Below are 16563 nucleotides of genomic sequence, written 5' to 3' on the forward strand. Positions count from 1 at the left end.
TGCTGAAAAGGCTGCACTGGTTGCCTGTTGAAGCCAAGCTGAAGACAACTAGGGCATAAGCTTTCTCATTTGCAGCACCACGTTGCTGGAATGAGCTCCCAGAGATGATCAGGGCCCTGCAGGATCTTTCTCAGTTTCACAGGTCTTGTAAGACTGACCTCATCAAGCCTTTAATTGATGAAATTGAAGATGACTGCATGGTCATTTTGGAACTGAGCACCTGTAGCATGCACCTATACATTTGACCTGTAGCATACATCTGCACTTTAACATCACCTGGACCACCAGAATGTAGTTTGCAATGATGAAGAAAATAAAAAGAACTGCCTAATAATCTTATATATGGTTGTTATATGGCACCTGTTTTAATGTTTTAGTGTTTTTATAATGGTTTTATGTTTTAAATTTCTGTGCACATGGGAGTCACCCTGAGTCCACTTCATTCTGCTTTCTGTTTCTATAGATCATAGGAAATGAGCAGGATATGCAGTACTCACTTTTTTTTAAAATCGATCCCAGCTATATTACAAAACAAAGATATTCTGTCATGCTTTTGCAAATCTCCTATACATCTTTATTCTTTCAGATCGGTGTGCAAGGAGTAAGCACTTGCTCTTATCAGCAGAATTCATACAAGGACGTTCATTTAAAATCAAAAAGTCAAGGATCAGTACAAGGAAAACCACATCAAGGTCTTTTCTTTTGGTAGTACTCATTGGTATAGAGTAACAGCATATCTTGATGGTTCTCCCAAATCCTGAGAGGGGGACTAGTAGAAAATCAGTGCAACCTAATATATGAGTACCACCACTATTTCTATTTTAACAATAAGCACTGTACAAACCAGAAGCACCACAGCACCAGGAAGAGATTAGATTTCCACCAATCTCAGTGTTCCTAGCTCCCAGTCCTTCTCCAATGTTTCATTCATTTACAGAGCAGGGGAAAAATAACAACTCATGAAGGAGAATCCTTCAGGAGTCTCATTCTCTCATTTTCTTCCATCATTAGGTGGGGATATTCCTTCCTTCCTTCCTTGGCATTCACTCACTGACCCTTCTTCTCAGTCATGTGTTTTCTTTTAATCATTTTGAATTGTGTGTGCAAGTTCACAATCGTGTTGAGCCCAAGATACAACAACAACTGTAGAAAAATGTAGAGCAATCGTCAATATGGGATGGAAGATCTAAAAGGCCTCATTTTCTGTTGGTCCCTAAGATAATGCAAATTTGGCACCATCTATGTAGAGTCTATGTGGAGAAACTTTTAGTTCTGGGTTCATTGCAGACTCTGATGCTCACTCATTTCCACTTCTGCTAGTGAGGCTATACAGATGGTCTTAACCACAAGGAAGGGTCATATGTGATATAACTCTGGCCAAGAATCATGTGAGGCCTGGAGAAATTTGTCTTGACATACGCGTGGAGTAGTCCTGCCCAAATCTAATCAGTGCGAAGCCAAATCAAACTTAAGAAAGAGATAGACGCTGGAGCCCTAACTTACTCATGGATCCTGCTTGTGGTCTCTTGGAGGGGTCAGGGCTTTTTATTTTTGGTAGCAGGAGCTCCTTTGCATATTGGTCCACACACCCCTGATGTAGCCAGTCCTCCAAGATCTTACTGTAGGCCCTGTAAGCTCTTGGAGGATTGGCAACGTCAGGGAGGTGTGGCCTAATATGCAAAGGAGCTCCTGCTACAAAAAGAGCCTTGGATAGGGCAATCAAAGAAGATGAAAGCAGCTGGGAACATCTGTATCCAGTTTAGAAGGCCCAGCTGCATGGTCAGCTGAGGGGCTAGGTGGCTATAAGTGTGTGAACTTCAGCTCCGCCCAAGGTATGGGCTGTTGCCAGCCTGAAACTAGGTAATAGGTGAGGGCAGAAAGGGGGTGGGGTCCAATCAGTGATATATTGAAAGCACCACAATGAATGGGAAGTCACCTGGCCATGTTTTTTTGTTTGTTTCATATTTTCATTTTTGTGCGCTTGTTTGCCAGGCTTTCCCCTCATCACTGATGCCCTATTTAAGTAAGCTGCATGAGACCTGTATCAGCCTACAGATGTGGGAAGAACCAGCAGAACAGCCTGAAACCAAGTGAGCTGTCTCCTGTGGAATCCTTAAGAGCCAGGAGATCTATGAGGAGGGAAATGACCAGAGGTTGGGAAGGGACCAATGGTGCCACTGTGTTCAATTTGGATGGACAGCTACCAGGATTGGCAGTACCTAATATAAAATGAGGACAGTAGAAAAATGTAAAACAGTACATACAAGATCCAAAGGGCCACTCTTAGGGAACCTGGTGCCTCTAAGACTGCCAATTTGGCACCAGCTGAGTCTAGATGGAGAATTTTTTTTCTTGGTTTCACAGGAGACTTTGCTGCTCACTCATCTCACTTCTGCCAGTGAGGCTATAAAATTACCTTACCACCATGAAGTGTTACGTGTGATATAATCCTGGCCCAAAATAATGGGAGAACTGGAGAAATTTGTCTCTGACTTTGTAAATGTGGGCAGGGCTTTTTTTGTATCAGGAATTCCTTGGCATATTAGGCCATACATCCCTGATGTAGCGAATCCCCCTGGAGCTTGCAGGGCGCTTTGTACAGGGCCTACTGTAAACTTCAGGAGGATTGGGTATATCAGCGGTGTATGGTCTAATATGCAAAAGAGTTCCTGCTACAAAAAAAGTCCTGGATGTGGCAGTAGTACAGTCCAAATCTAATCATTGGGCAGCCAAATCATTCTTCTCAAGACAGAAGACTTCTCAAGACATACGTCTCAACTTGGAGCCCTGACTCCCCCATGTGTCCCATTTGTGGTCCTGCAGGTGGGGGAGTCAAAGAATGTGACTACGACTGGAGATAACTGTGTCCAGTCTAAAAAGATTCAGCCACTTGGCCAGCCAAGGGGCCCAGGCAGCTGCAAGTGTGTGAGCTTCAGCGGGGGACCATCCTGGGGCATGGCATGTTGCAGACCTGAAACTGAGTAACGTATGAGGGCAGAAAGGGGGGCAGGCCCGGTCCTAGGGGTTCTGCCACTCCCAGAAGATCCCTGTTCTGTGCCTCCCTCCTGCTCTGGTGACATCATCGTGCAGGCAACCTGGCTCTTCAGAGGCTGCCTTGAGAGCGTCATTGAGAGGCAGAAGATTCAGTGCTCTGAGGATTGCGGCAATCCAAGACAGGCAATGGGGATGATGGTGCCCCTTTGTCTGATGCTGTTGGAAAAGCCAAAAATGATATGACCCCTATGCTTCCATGCAAAAAAATTGCTCTTCCCAGGTTTCACACCCCCCATTCAGAAATTTCCCATGCCAGATTTCGCAACCCTAGACAACATAGAAAGTTATAAACATCAAAATAATAAATTCTGATTTTCAACATCTGACAAGGACATTCTGCTTCTTGTTATTATAGCTCAGAGTCAAATGCAGGATTTGAAGTACTCACCGAGACGGCAACCTGTATTACAAAAGAAAGATACTCTGTCATGCTTTTGTAAATCTCCTATATATCTTTATTCTTACAGATAGGTTTGCACGGAATAACCACTTGCTCTTTATAGCAGAATGTATCCGTTTTATTTAAAACCGAACGTCAATGATTTAAATGATTATAAGGAGACCTAAACCCAGGGTTTTTGTTATATGCGCACTAACTGGTATGGATTAACTGCACATTTTGATGGCCTTCCAAAATCCTGAGAGGGACACTCACAGAAATTCAGTGCAACATAATATATGAGTACTGGCACATTTATTTAAAAAAAAAAAACATGATGGTCCTAATGAGAAGCGCCATAAAACTCAGAAGAGATTAGATTTCCACCTATCTCAGTGTTCCCACATTGCCATCCCTCTCCAAGATTACATTCGTTTACAGAGCATGGGAACAGGAACAACTCATGAAGGAGTCAAATTCTATCTTTTATTTTCATCAGCAGGTGAAGATTGTTCTTTGTCTGGCATTCCCTCACTCATCCGCCTTCCCAGCCATGTGTTTTGTTCTCATCATTCTTAATTGGGTTTGCATATTTTTAAAGTTGTTTTTTTATTCCTCACAACATTGGGGACCCTAGTATAAAATGAGGACAGTAGAAAAATGTAGAGCAGTACATACAAGATCCAAAGGGCCACTCTTAGGGAACCTGGTGCCTCTAAGACTGCCAATTTGGCACCAGCTGAATCTAGGTGGAGAATTTTTTTTTTCTTGGTTTCACAGGAGACTTTGATGCTCACTCATCTCACTTCTGCCAGTGAGGCGATACAATTACCTTACCACCATGAAATGTTACCTGTGATATAACTCTGGCCCAAAATTATGGGAGAACTGGAGAAATTTGTCTCTGACTTTGTACATGTGGACAGGGCTTTTTTTGTAGCAGGAATTCCTTGGCATATTAGGCCATACATCCCTAATGTAGCCAATCCTCCTGGAGCTTGCAGGGCTCTTAGTACAGGGCCTACTGTAAACTCCAGGAGAATTGGGTATATAATAATAATAATAATAATAATAATAATAATAATAATAATAATAATAATAATAATAATAATAATAATAATAATAATAATAATAATAATAATAATAATAATATTTTATTTTTATATCCCGCCCTCCCCGCTAGGCGGGCTCAGGGCGGCTAACAGACACGGGAGTCTCATGATTCACATTAAACAATAATAGACATGGGAGTCCCGTGATTCATAAAACATAACAATTTAACATTAATTACAATAAATTATTTAAAATACATAAAAACATATAAACATATAAGATATAAAAATCAGGGGTGTATGGCATAACATGCAAAGAAGTTCCTGCTACAAAAAAAGTCCTGGATGTGGCAGTAGTCCAGTCCAAATCTAATCAATGGGCAGCCAAATCATTCTTCACAAGACAGAAGACTTCTCAAGACTTATGTCTCAACTTGAGGCCCTGACTCCCCCATGTGTCCCTTTTGTGGTCCTGCAGGTGGGGGAGTCAAAGAATGTGACTACGACTGGAGATAACTGTGTCCAGTCTAAAAAGATTCAGCTGCTTGGCCAGCCAAGGGGCCCAGGCAGCTGCAAGTGAGTGGGCTTCAGCGGGGGACCCTCCTGGGGCATGGCATGTTGCAGGCCTGAAACTAAGTAACATATGACGGCAGAAAGGGGGGCAGGTTTGGTGCTAGGGGTTCTGCCACTCCCAGCAGATCCCTGTGCTGTGCCTCCCTCCTGCTCTGGTGACATCATCGTGCAGGCAACCTGGCTCTTCAGAGGCTGCCTTGAGAGCGTCATTGAGAGGCAGAAGATTCAGTGCTCTGAGGAGTGCGGCAATCCAAGACAGGCAAAGGAGATGATGGTGCCCCTTTGTCTGATGCTGTTGGAAAGCCAAAAATGATATCACCCCTATGCTACCATGCCAAAAACTGCTCTTCCCAGGTTTCACACTAGGCTTCCCACCACCACCCCGCCCTGGCGGGGGACCCCCGTGTTAGCAGCCTCCTCCCCCGCTCTCCAAAAATCTGGAAGCAGGGAGGAGGAACGGCGCTTCCCCCTCACAGCGCTCACTGCTGCCACAGCAACACCAGCGCCGCTGCCACCAGTGCCGCCGGCAGGGGCACAGGCCGCCGCCGCTGCCGCCACTGCTGCTGCCGCCATTGCTGCCGCCGCTGCCGCCGCCACTATAGGCTGCCTGAGGAGAGCGGCAGAGGGTCTCCTCTCCCTCATCCCACCAGGCCCCGGTCACTCTGCAATTCAAACTCCAGTATGAACGACAGACCCCAACATGCTGCGCGACTTTAAGGCACGCCAGTCTATCTTGCGCCGCCGACAGAATTATGCAAATCAAGCACCATTGATATTCTGGCAGAGCCCTGTGTGATATGGACTGCTGTGTCCCTCTCTCCCAAGACTGGCAATTATTTTTTGCACCCCTTCCTTATTGTGTTTTTAAGCCTTCTGAGGGTTTTGGCTTGGTTTGTATACAAGCCTTTTACAAACTGCAATAATTTTTAAGGGCGAGAGCTTCTATTCAGAGGGGAAATTGGAATTCATTTGCTGTTAGTTCTGCTGAGTGACCATGCTGATGAGTTCACAGGGCCTGGGGAGAATTATCTACAAAACGGTAAGAGAGCTGGCCGGCCACCATGAGAGGGGTGAGGAAGAATGGTGGCTGCAGTTTTACTCCCTGCTCAGTGATTTGCAGCCATGTGTAAAACACTCTGTAAAAATAATTGGGTAGTGATTGCCTCTCCATTGCCTTGCTAGCAGAAAGGGCAAAATGTCTGACTCCAGCAAGACAAGCCCAGAGGTAGAGTTGCCAAGTCTGGGTTAGAAAATATAGGGTTGCTAATCCCCAGGTGGGGGCAGGGGATCCCCCAGTTTGGAGACCCTCCCCGCGCTTCAGGGTTGTCAGAAAGCGGGGGGAGGGAAATGTCTGGTGGGAACTCTATTATTCCCTAGGGAGATTTATTCCCATAGAAAATCATGGAGAATTGATCCATAGGTATCTGGGGCTCTGGGGGGCTGTTTTTGGGGGTAGAGGCACCAAATTTTCAGTATAGCTTCTAGCGTCTCTCCCCAAAATACCCCCCAAGTTTCAAAAAGATTGGACCAGGGGGTCCAATTCTATGAGCCCCAAAAGACGGTGCCCCTATCCATTATTTCATATGGAAGGAAGGCATTGAAAAGGTGTGCCGTCCCTTTAAATGTTCTGGCCAGAACTCTCTTTGGAGTTCAATTAAGCTTGTCACAGCCTTGATCTCGGCTCCACCCCAATGTCTTCTGGCTCCACCCCCAAAGTCCCCAGATATTTCTTAAATTGGACTTGGCAACCCTATTTCACAACCCCGATTCAGAAATTTCCCATGCCAGATTTCACAACCCGAGACAACATAGAAAGTTATAAACATCAAAATAATAAATTCTGATTTTCAACATCTGACAAGGACATTCTGCTTCTTGTTATTATAGCTCAAAGTCAAATGCAGGATTTGAAGTACTCACCGAGATGATACTCTGTATTACAAAAGAAAGATACTCTGTCATGCTTTTGTAAATCTCCTATATATCTTTATTTTTACAGATAGGTTTGCATGGAATAACCACTTGCTCTTTATACCAGAATGTATCCGTTTTATTTAAAACCGAACATCAATGATTTAAATGATTATAAGGAGACCTAAACGCAGGGTTTTTCTTATAGTCGCACTCACTGGTATGGATAAACAGCACATTTTGATGGCCTTCCAAAATCCTGAGAAGGACACTCACAGAAATTCAGTGCAACGTAATATATGAGTACTGGCACATTTATTTAAAAAAAAAAACACATGATGGTCCTAATGAGAAGCACCACAACACTCAGAAGAGATTAGATTTCCATCTATCTCAGTGTTCCCACATTGCCCTCTCTATCCAACATTCCATTCATTTACAGAGCATGGGAATGGGAACAACTCATGAAGGAGTCCAATTCGATCTTTTATTTTCACCAGTAGGTGAAGATTGTTCTTTGTTTGGCATTCCCTCACTCATCCACATTCCCAGCCATGTGTTTTGTTCTCATCATTCTTAATTGGGTTTGCATATTTTTAAAGTTGTTTTTTTTTATTCCTCACAACATTGGGGACCCTAATATAAAATGAGGACAGTAGAAAAATGTAGAGCAGTACATACAAGATCCAAAGGGCCACTCTTAGGGAACCTGGTGCCTCTAAGACTACCAAATTGGCAACAGCTGAGTCTAGGTGGAGATTTTTTTTTCTTGGTTTCACAGGAGACTTTGATGCTCACTCATCTCACTTCTGCCAGTGAGGCGATACAATTACCTTACCACCACGAAATGTTACCTGTGATATAACCCTGGCCCAAAATTATGGGAGAACTGGAGAAATTTGTCTTTGACTATACGTGTGGGCAGGGCTTTTTTTTTGTAGCAGGAATTCCTTGGCATATTAGGCCATACATCCCTGATGTAGCCAATCCTCCTGGAGCTTGCAGGGCTCTTAGTACAGGGCCTACTGTAAACTCCAGGAGGATTGGGTATATCAGGGTTGTATGGCCTATAATACAAAGGAGTTCCTGCTACAAAAAAAGTCCTGGATGTGGCAGTAGACCAGCCCAAATCTAATCAGTGGGCAGCCAAATCATTCTTCTCAAGACAGAAGACTTCTCAAGACATATCTCGCAACTTGGGGCGCTGACTTCCCCGTGTTTCCCATTTGTGGTACTGCGGGTGGGAGAGCCAAAGTAGGTGACTGCAACTGGAGATGGCTGTGTCAAGACTAAAAAGATTCAGCTGCTTGGCCAGCCAATGGGCCTGGGAAGCTGCAAGTGTGTGACATTTAGCCCTGCACCTTTCTGGGGCATGGCATGTTGCAGGCCGGGAACTGGATAATTTATGTGGGCAGAAAGTGGGGGCAGGCCTGAAAGGGCGTAGATTTAAAGCAGTGCAATGGCCGGGAACTCATCCAGCAATGTGGTTTTTGCTTCCTCTATTTGCTTTTGTGTGCCTGTTTTACGGGCTTTTTCCTGATCACTGACAGCTTCTTTAAGATGGCTAAGCTGCAGGAGACCTAGACAGGGGAAGAACCGGCATTGTTGCTTGATACCGGTTGAGTGTCTCCAGTGGCATCCTTGAGAGGCAGAAAATTCAGTGCTCTGTGGCGTGAGGCAATCTGAGACAGGCAAAGGGGATCATAGTGCCCCTTTGTCCAATGTCGATGAACAGCCACACATGATATCACCCCTATGCTTCCTTGCCAAACATTGCCCTCCACTGGTTTCAACCCTTCCCCAATGTTCAGAAATTTCCCATGCCAGATTTCTCAACCTTAGACAACAAAGAAAGTTGTACACAACTAAATAATAGTGTCTGATTTTCATAAACTGACGTGGACGTTCAGCCTCCTGTTATTATAGATCACAGACAATATGCAGGATTTGAAGTACTCACCGATCTGTCATCGCCGGACCCCTATATCACAAAAGAAAGATATTCTGTCATGCTTTTGTAAATCTTCTATACATCTTTATTATTTCTGATTGGTTTGTATGGCATAAGCAGTTGCTCTTTTCAGCAGAATGTACCCAAATTGCTTCTTTTAAAACCAAAAGTCAATTACTAAAATTTTTACAAGGAGACCCAAACCCAGGGCTTTTCTTGTGGTGGAACTCACTGGTATGGATTAACAGGACATTTTGTTGGCCTTCCCAAATCCTGAAAGGGACACTCAGAGAAATTCAATGCAACCTAATATATGAGTACTGGCACAATTTCTGTTTAACAAAACAAGATGGTCCTGATGAGAAGCACCACAGCACTCAGAAGAGATTTGATTTCTACCTATCTCAGTGTACCCCCATTGCCCTCCCTCTCCAAGATTCCATTCATTTACAGAGCATGGGAACAGGAACAACTCATGAAGGAGTCCAATTCTATCTTTTATTTTCATCAGAAGGTGAAGATTGTTCTTTGTCTGGCATTCCCTCACTCATCCGCCTTTCCAGTCATGTGTTTTGTTCTCATCATTCTTAATTGGGTTTGCATATTTTTAAAGTTGTTTTTTTATTCCTCACAACATTGGGGAACCTAATATAAAATGAGGACAGAAGAAAAATGTAGAGCAGTACATACAAGATCCAAAGGGCCACTCTTAGGGAAACTGGTGCCTCTAAGACTGCCAATTTGGCACCAGCTGAGTCTAGGTGGAGAATTTTTTTTCTTGGTTTCACAGGAGACTTTGATGCTCACTCATCTCACTTCTGCCAGTGAGGCGATACAATTACCTTACCACCATGAAATGTTACCTGTGATATAACCCTGGCCCAAAATTATGGGAGAACTGGAGAAATTTGTCTCTGATCATAGGTGTGGGCAGGGCTTTTTTTGTAGCAGGAATTCCTTGGCATATTAGGCCATACATCCCTGATGTAGCCAATCCTCCTGGAGCTTGCAGGGCTCTTAGTACAGGGCCTACTGTAAACTCCAGGAGGATTGGGTATATCAGGGTTGTATGGCCTATAATACAAAGGAGTTCCTGCTACAAAAAAAGTTCTGGATGTGGCAGTAGACCAGCCCAAATCTAATCAGTGGGCAGCCAAATCATTCTTCTCAAGACAGAAGACTTCTCAAGACATTCGTCTAAACTTGGGGCCCTGACTCCCCCGTGTTTCCCATTTGTGGTACTGAGGGTGGGAGAGCCAAAGTAGGTGACTGCGACTGGAGATGGCTGTGTCAAGTCTAAAAAGATTCAGCTGCTTGGCCAGCCAAGGGGCCTGGGAAGCTGCAAGTGTGTGACATTTAGCCCTGCACCTTCCTGGGGCATGGCATGTTGCAGGCTGGGAACTGGATAATGTATGTGGGCAGAAAGTGGGGGCAGGCCTGAAAGGGCGTAGATTTAAAGCAGTGCAACGGCCGGGAACTCATCCAGCAATGTGGTTTTGGCTTCCTCTATTTGCTTTTGTGTGCCTGTTTTACGGACTTTTTCCTGATCACTGACAGCTTCTTCAAGTTGGCTAAGCTGCAGGAGACCTAGACATGGGAAGAACCGGCAGTGTTGCTTGATACCGGTTGAGTGTCTCCAGTGGCATCCTTGAGAGGCAGAAAATTCAGTGCTCTGTGGCGTGTGGCAATCTGAGACAGGCAAATGGGATCATAGTGCCCCTTTGTCCAATGTCGATGAACAGCCAAACATGATATCACCCCTATGCTTCCTTGCCAAATATTGCCCTCCGTTGGTTTCATCCCTTCCCCAATGTTCAGATATTTCCCATGCCAGATTTATCAACCTTAGACAACATAGAAAGTTGGACACAATGAAATAATAGTGTCTAATTTTCATAAACTGACGAGGACGTTCAGCCTCCTGTTATTATAGATCACAGACAATATGCAGGATTTGAAGTACTCACCGATTTGTCATCGCCGGACCCCTATATTACAAAAGAAAGATATTCTGTCATGCTTTTGTAAATCTTCTATACATCTTTATTATTTCTGATTGGTTTGTATGGCATAAGCATTTGCCCTTTTCAGCAGAATGTGCCCAAGTGGCTTCATTTAAAACCAAAAGTCAATTACTTAAATTGTTACAAGGAGACCCAAACCCAGGGCTTTTCTTGTGGTGGAACTCACTGGTATGGATTAACAGGACATTTTGTTGGCCTTCCCAAATCCTGAAAGGGACACTCAGAGAAATTCAATGCAACCTAATATATGAGTACTAGCACAGTTTCTGTTTAACAAAACAAGATGGTCCTGATGAGAAGCACCACAGCACTCAGAAGGGATTTGATTTCTACCAATCTCAGTGTTCCCACCTTGCCATCCCTCTCCAGTGTTCCTTTCATTTACAGAGTATGGCAACAGGAACAACTCATGGAACAGTGTCATTCTGTGATTTACTTTGTCTATTAGGTGGAGATTTTTCTTCTTTGTTTGTCATGCTCTCATTCATCCTCCTTCCCATCGATATGTTTTGTTCTAATCATTCTTATTTGGGTTTGCATATTTTGAAAGTTGTTTTTTGATTCCTCACAACCTTGGGGACCCTAATATAAAATGAGGACAGTAGAAAAATGTAGAGCAGTACATACAAGATCCAAAGGGCCACTCTTAGGGAACCTGGTGCCTCTAAGACTGCCAATTTGGCACCAGCTGAGTCTAGGTGGAGATTTTTTTTTCTTGGTTTCACAGGAGACTTTGATGCTCACTCATCTCACTTCTGCCAGTGGGGCGATACAATTACCTTACCACCACGAAATGTTACCTGTGATATAACCCTGGCCCAAAATTATGGGAGAACTGGAGAAATTTGACTCTGACTATAGGTGTGGGCAGGGCTGTTTTTTGTAGCAGAGTTCCTGCTACAAAAGAAATCTTGGCTGTGGCAATAGTCCAGTCCAAATCTAATCAGTGGGCAGCCAAATCATTCTTCTCAAGACAGAAGACTTCTCAAGACATACGTCTCAACTTGGAGCCCTGACTCCCCCAGGTGTCCCATTTCTAGTCCTGCAGGTTGGGGATTCAAGGAATGTGACTACAACTGGAGATAGCTGTGTCCAGTCTAAAAAGATTCAGCCGCTTGGTCAGCCAAGGGGCCCAGGCAGCTGCAAGTGTGTGAGCTTCAGCGCGGGACCTTCCTGGGGCATGGCATGTTGCAGGCCTGAAACTGAGTAACATATGAGGGCAGAAAGGGGGGCAGGCCCGGTGCTAGGGGTTCTGCCACTCCCAGCAGATCCCTGCGCTGTGCCTCCCTCCTGCTCTGGTGACATCATCATGCAGGCAACCTGGCTCTTCAGAGGCTGCCTTGAGAGCGTCATTGAGAGGCAGAAGATTCAATGCTCTGAGGAGTGCGGCAATCCAAGACAGGCAAAGGGGATGATGGAGATAGCTGTGTCTGATGCTGTTGGAAAGCCAAAAATGATATCACCCCTATGCTTCCTTGCCAAAAATTTCTCTCCCCAGGTATCACACCCCCCATTCAGAAATTTCCCATGCCAGATTTCGCAACCCTAGACAACATAGAAAGTTATAAACATCAAAATAATAAATTCTGATTTTCAACATCTGACAAGGACATTCTGCTTCCTGTTATTATAGATCAAAGTCAAATGCAGGATTTGAAGTACTCACTGAGACGGCAACCTGTATTACAAAAGAAAGATACTCTGTCATGCTTTTGTAAATCTCCTATATATCTTTATTCTTACAGATAGGTTTGCACGGAATAACCACTTGCTTTTTATAGCAGAATGTATCCGTTTCATTTAAAACCGAACGTCAATGATTTAAATGATTATAAGGAGACCTAAACCCAGGGTTTTTCTGTCGCACTCACTGGTATGGATATTTTGAAAGTTGTTTTTTGATTCCTCACAACCTTGGGGACCCTATAGTCTCACTCACTGGTATGGATTAACAGCACATTTTGATGGCCTTCCAAAATCCTGAGAGGGACACTCACAGAAATTCAGTGCAACGTAATATATGAGTACTGGCACATTTAAAAAAAACAACAACACATGATGGTCCTAATGAAAAGCACCACAACACTCAGAAGAGATTAGATTTCCACCTATCTCAGTGTTCCCACAGGAACAACTCATGATAGGGTTGCCAAGTCAAATTCAAGAAATATCTGGGGACTTTGGGGGTGGAGCCAGGAGACATTGGGGGAGGAGCCAAGATCAAGGCTGTGACAAGCATAATTGAACTCCAAGAGAGTTCTGGCCATCACATTTAAAGGGACAGTGCACCTTTTTAAAATGTCTTCCTTTCATAGGTAATAATGGATAGGGGCACCTTCTTTTGGGGCTCATAGAATTGGACCCCCTGTTCCAATTGTTTTGAAACTTGGGAGTGCTTTCGGGAGAGGCACTAGATACTGTATTCAAAATTTGGTGCCTCTACCTCAAAAAACAGCTCCCCCAGAGCCCCCATAACCTCCAGAACAATTCCCCATTATACCCTATGAGAATCGATCTCTACATAGGGAATAATGAAGACATTTCGCTCTCTCGCCCCCCCCCCCTTTCTGGCTAGTCAGCTCTGAAGAGGGGATTGGCCTCCCTACTCACCAGTTGCTGCCACCGGAGGTGCAAAAGCACATGGTCCTGGGATTTCCCTCCTCCCCCCCCCCCCCCGTTTCTGGCTAGTCGGCTCTGAAGAGGGGATTGGCCTCCCTACTCACCAGCTGCTGCCACCGGAGGTGCAAAAGCACATGGTCCTGGGGCTTCCCCTCCTCCCCCCCCCGTTTCTGGCTAGTCGGCTCTGAAGAGGGGATTGTCCTCCCTACTCACCAGTTGCTGCCACCGGAGGTGCAAAAGCACATGGTCCTGGGGCTTCCCCTCCCCCCCCCCGCCAGCCAGCTGATTGGGGCTGGAAGCAGCCTGGGAAAATGGAAGAAAGGCTGCTGCGATCCGGCTGGGTGGGAAGGGAAGGGCAAAGAGAGAAGCTGCTGGAATCGGAGCTGGGTGGGACGGGCGACCATTCCACCACCACCACCACCACCACCCGCTTTCCAGATTTTTTGCAAGCGGGGGGAGCAGGCTCCTAATCGGGGGTCCCCTGCCCAGGCGGGAGATTTGGGAAGCCTAACTCATGAAGGAGTCCAATTCTATCTTTTATTTTCATCAGTAGATGAAGATTATTCTTTGTTTGGCATTCCTTCTCTCATCCGTCTTCCCAGCCATGTGTTTTGTTCTCATCATTCTTAATTGGGTTTGCATATTTTTAAAGTTGTTTTTTTTATTCCTTACAACCTTGGGCACCCTAATATAAAATCAGGACAGTAGAAAAATGTAGAGCAGTACATACAAGATCCAAAGGGCCACTCTTAGGGAACCTGGTGCCTCTAAGACTACCAATTTGGCACCAGCTGAGTCTAGGTGGAGAATTTTTTTTTTCTTGGTTTCACAGGAGACGTTGATGCTCACTCATCTCACTTCTGCCAGTGAGGCTATACAATTACCTTACCACCATGAAGTGTTGCGTGTGATATAATCCTGGCCCAAAATTATGAGAGAACTGGAGAAATTTGTCTCTGACTATAGGTGTGGACAGGGCTTTTTTTTGTAGCAGGAATTTCTTGACATATTAGGCAATACATCCCTAATGTAGCCAATCATCCTGGAGTTTGCAGAGCTCTTAGTACAGGGCCTAAAGTAAACTCCAAGAGGATTGGGTATATCAGGGTTGTATGGCCTAATATGCAGAAAAGTTCCTGCTACAAAAAAAGTCCTGGATGTGGCAGTAGTCCAGTCCAAATCTAATCAGTGGGCAGCCAAATCATTCTTCACAAGACAGAAGACTCTCCCATGTGTCCCATTTGTGCTCCTGCAGGTGGGGGAATCAAAGAATGTGACTACGACTGGAGATAGCTGTGTCCAGTCTAAAAAGATTCAGCCGCTTGACCAGCCAAGGGGCCCAGGCAGCTGTAAGTGTGTGAGCTTCAGCACAGGACTTTCCTGGGGCATGGCATGTTGCAGGCCTGAAACTGAGTAACGTATGAGGGCAGAAAGGGGGGCAGGCCTGGTGCTAGGGGTTCTGCCACTCCCAGCAGATCCCTGCGCTGTGCCTCCCTCCTGCTCTGGTGACATCATCGTGCAAGCAACCTGGCTCTTCAGAGTCTGCCTTGAGAGCGTCATTGAGAGGCAGAAGATTCAGTGCTCTGAAGAGTGCGGCAATCCAAGACAGGCAAAGGGGATGATGGTGCCTCTTTGTCTGATGCTGTTGGAAAGCCAAAAACCATAACACCCCTATGCTTCCATGCCAAAAATTGCCCTTCCCAGGTTTCACACCCTCGATTCAGAAATTTTCCATGCCAGATTTTACAACCCTAGTCAACGTAGAAAGTTATAAACATCAAAATAATAAATTCTGATTTTCAACATCTGACAAGGACATTCTGCTTCCTGTTATTATAGATCAAAGTCAAATGCAGGATTTGAAGTACTCACCGAGATGATACTCTGTATTACAAAAGAAAGATACTCTGTCATGCTTTTGTAAATCTCCTATATATCTTTATTCTTACAGACAGGTTTGCATGGAATAACCACTTGCTTTTTATAGCAGAATGTATCCGTTTTATTTAAAACCGAACGTCAATGATTTAAAAGATTATAAGGAGACCTAAACCCAGGGTTTTTCTTATAGTCGCACTCACTGGTATGGATTAACAACACATTTTGATGGCCTTCCAAAATCCTGAGAGGGACACTCACAGAAATTCAGTGCAATGTAATGAGTACTGGCACATTTTTTTTTAAAAAAAAGAACAACACGATGGTCCTAATGAGAAGCACCACAACACTCAGAAGAGATTAGATTTCCACCTATCTCAGTGTTCCCACATTGCCCTCTCTATCCAACATTCCATTCATTTACAGAGCATGGGAACAGGAACAACTCATGAAGGAGTCCAATTCCATCTTCTATTTTCATCAGTAGGTGAAGATTGTTCTTTGTTTGGCATTCCTTCTCTCATCCGCCTTCCCAGCCATGTGTTTTGTTCTCATCATTCTTAATTGGGTTTGCATATTTTTAAAGTTGTTTTTTTTATTCCTCACAACCTTGAGGACCCTAATATAAAATGAGGACAGTAGAAAAATGTAGAGCAGTACATACAAGATCCAAAGGGCCACTCTTAGGGAACCTGGTGCCTCTAAGACTGCCAATTTGGCACCAGCTGAGTCTAGGTGGAGAATTTTTTTTTCTTGGTTTCACAGGAGACTTTGATGCTCACTCATCTCACTTCTGCCAGTGAGGCTATACAATTTCCTTACCACCACCAAATGTTACCTGTGATATAACCCTGGCCCAAAATTATGGGAGAACTGGAGAAATTTGTCTTTGCTTATAGGTGTGGGCAGGGCTTTTTTTGTAGCAGGAATTCCTTGGCATATTAGGCCATACATCCCTGATGTAGCCAATCCTCCTGGAGCTTGCAGGGCTCTTAGTACAGGGCCTACTGTAAACTCCAGGAGGATTGGGTATATCAGGGTTGTATGGCCTATAATACAAAGGAGTTCCTGCTACAAAAAAAGTCCTGGATGTGGCAGTAGACCAGCCCAAATCTAATCAGT

Source organism: Heteronotia binoei, chromosome 17 (genome assembly GCF_032191835.1).
Source record: "Heteronotia binoei isolate CCM8104 ecotype False Entrance Well chromosome 17, APGP_CSIRO_Hbin_v1, whole genome shotgun sequence".
Lineage (NCBI taxonomy): Eukaryota > Metazoa > Chordata > Lepidosauria > Squamata > Gekkonidae > Heteronotia > Heteronotia binoei.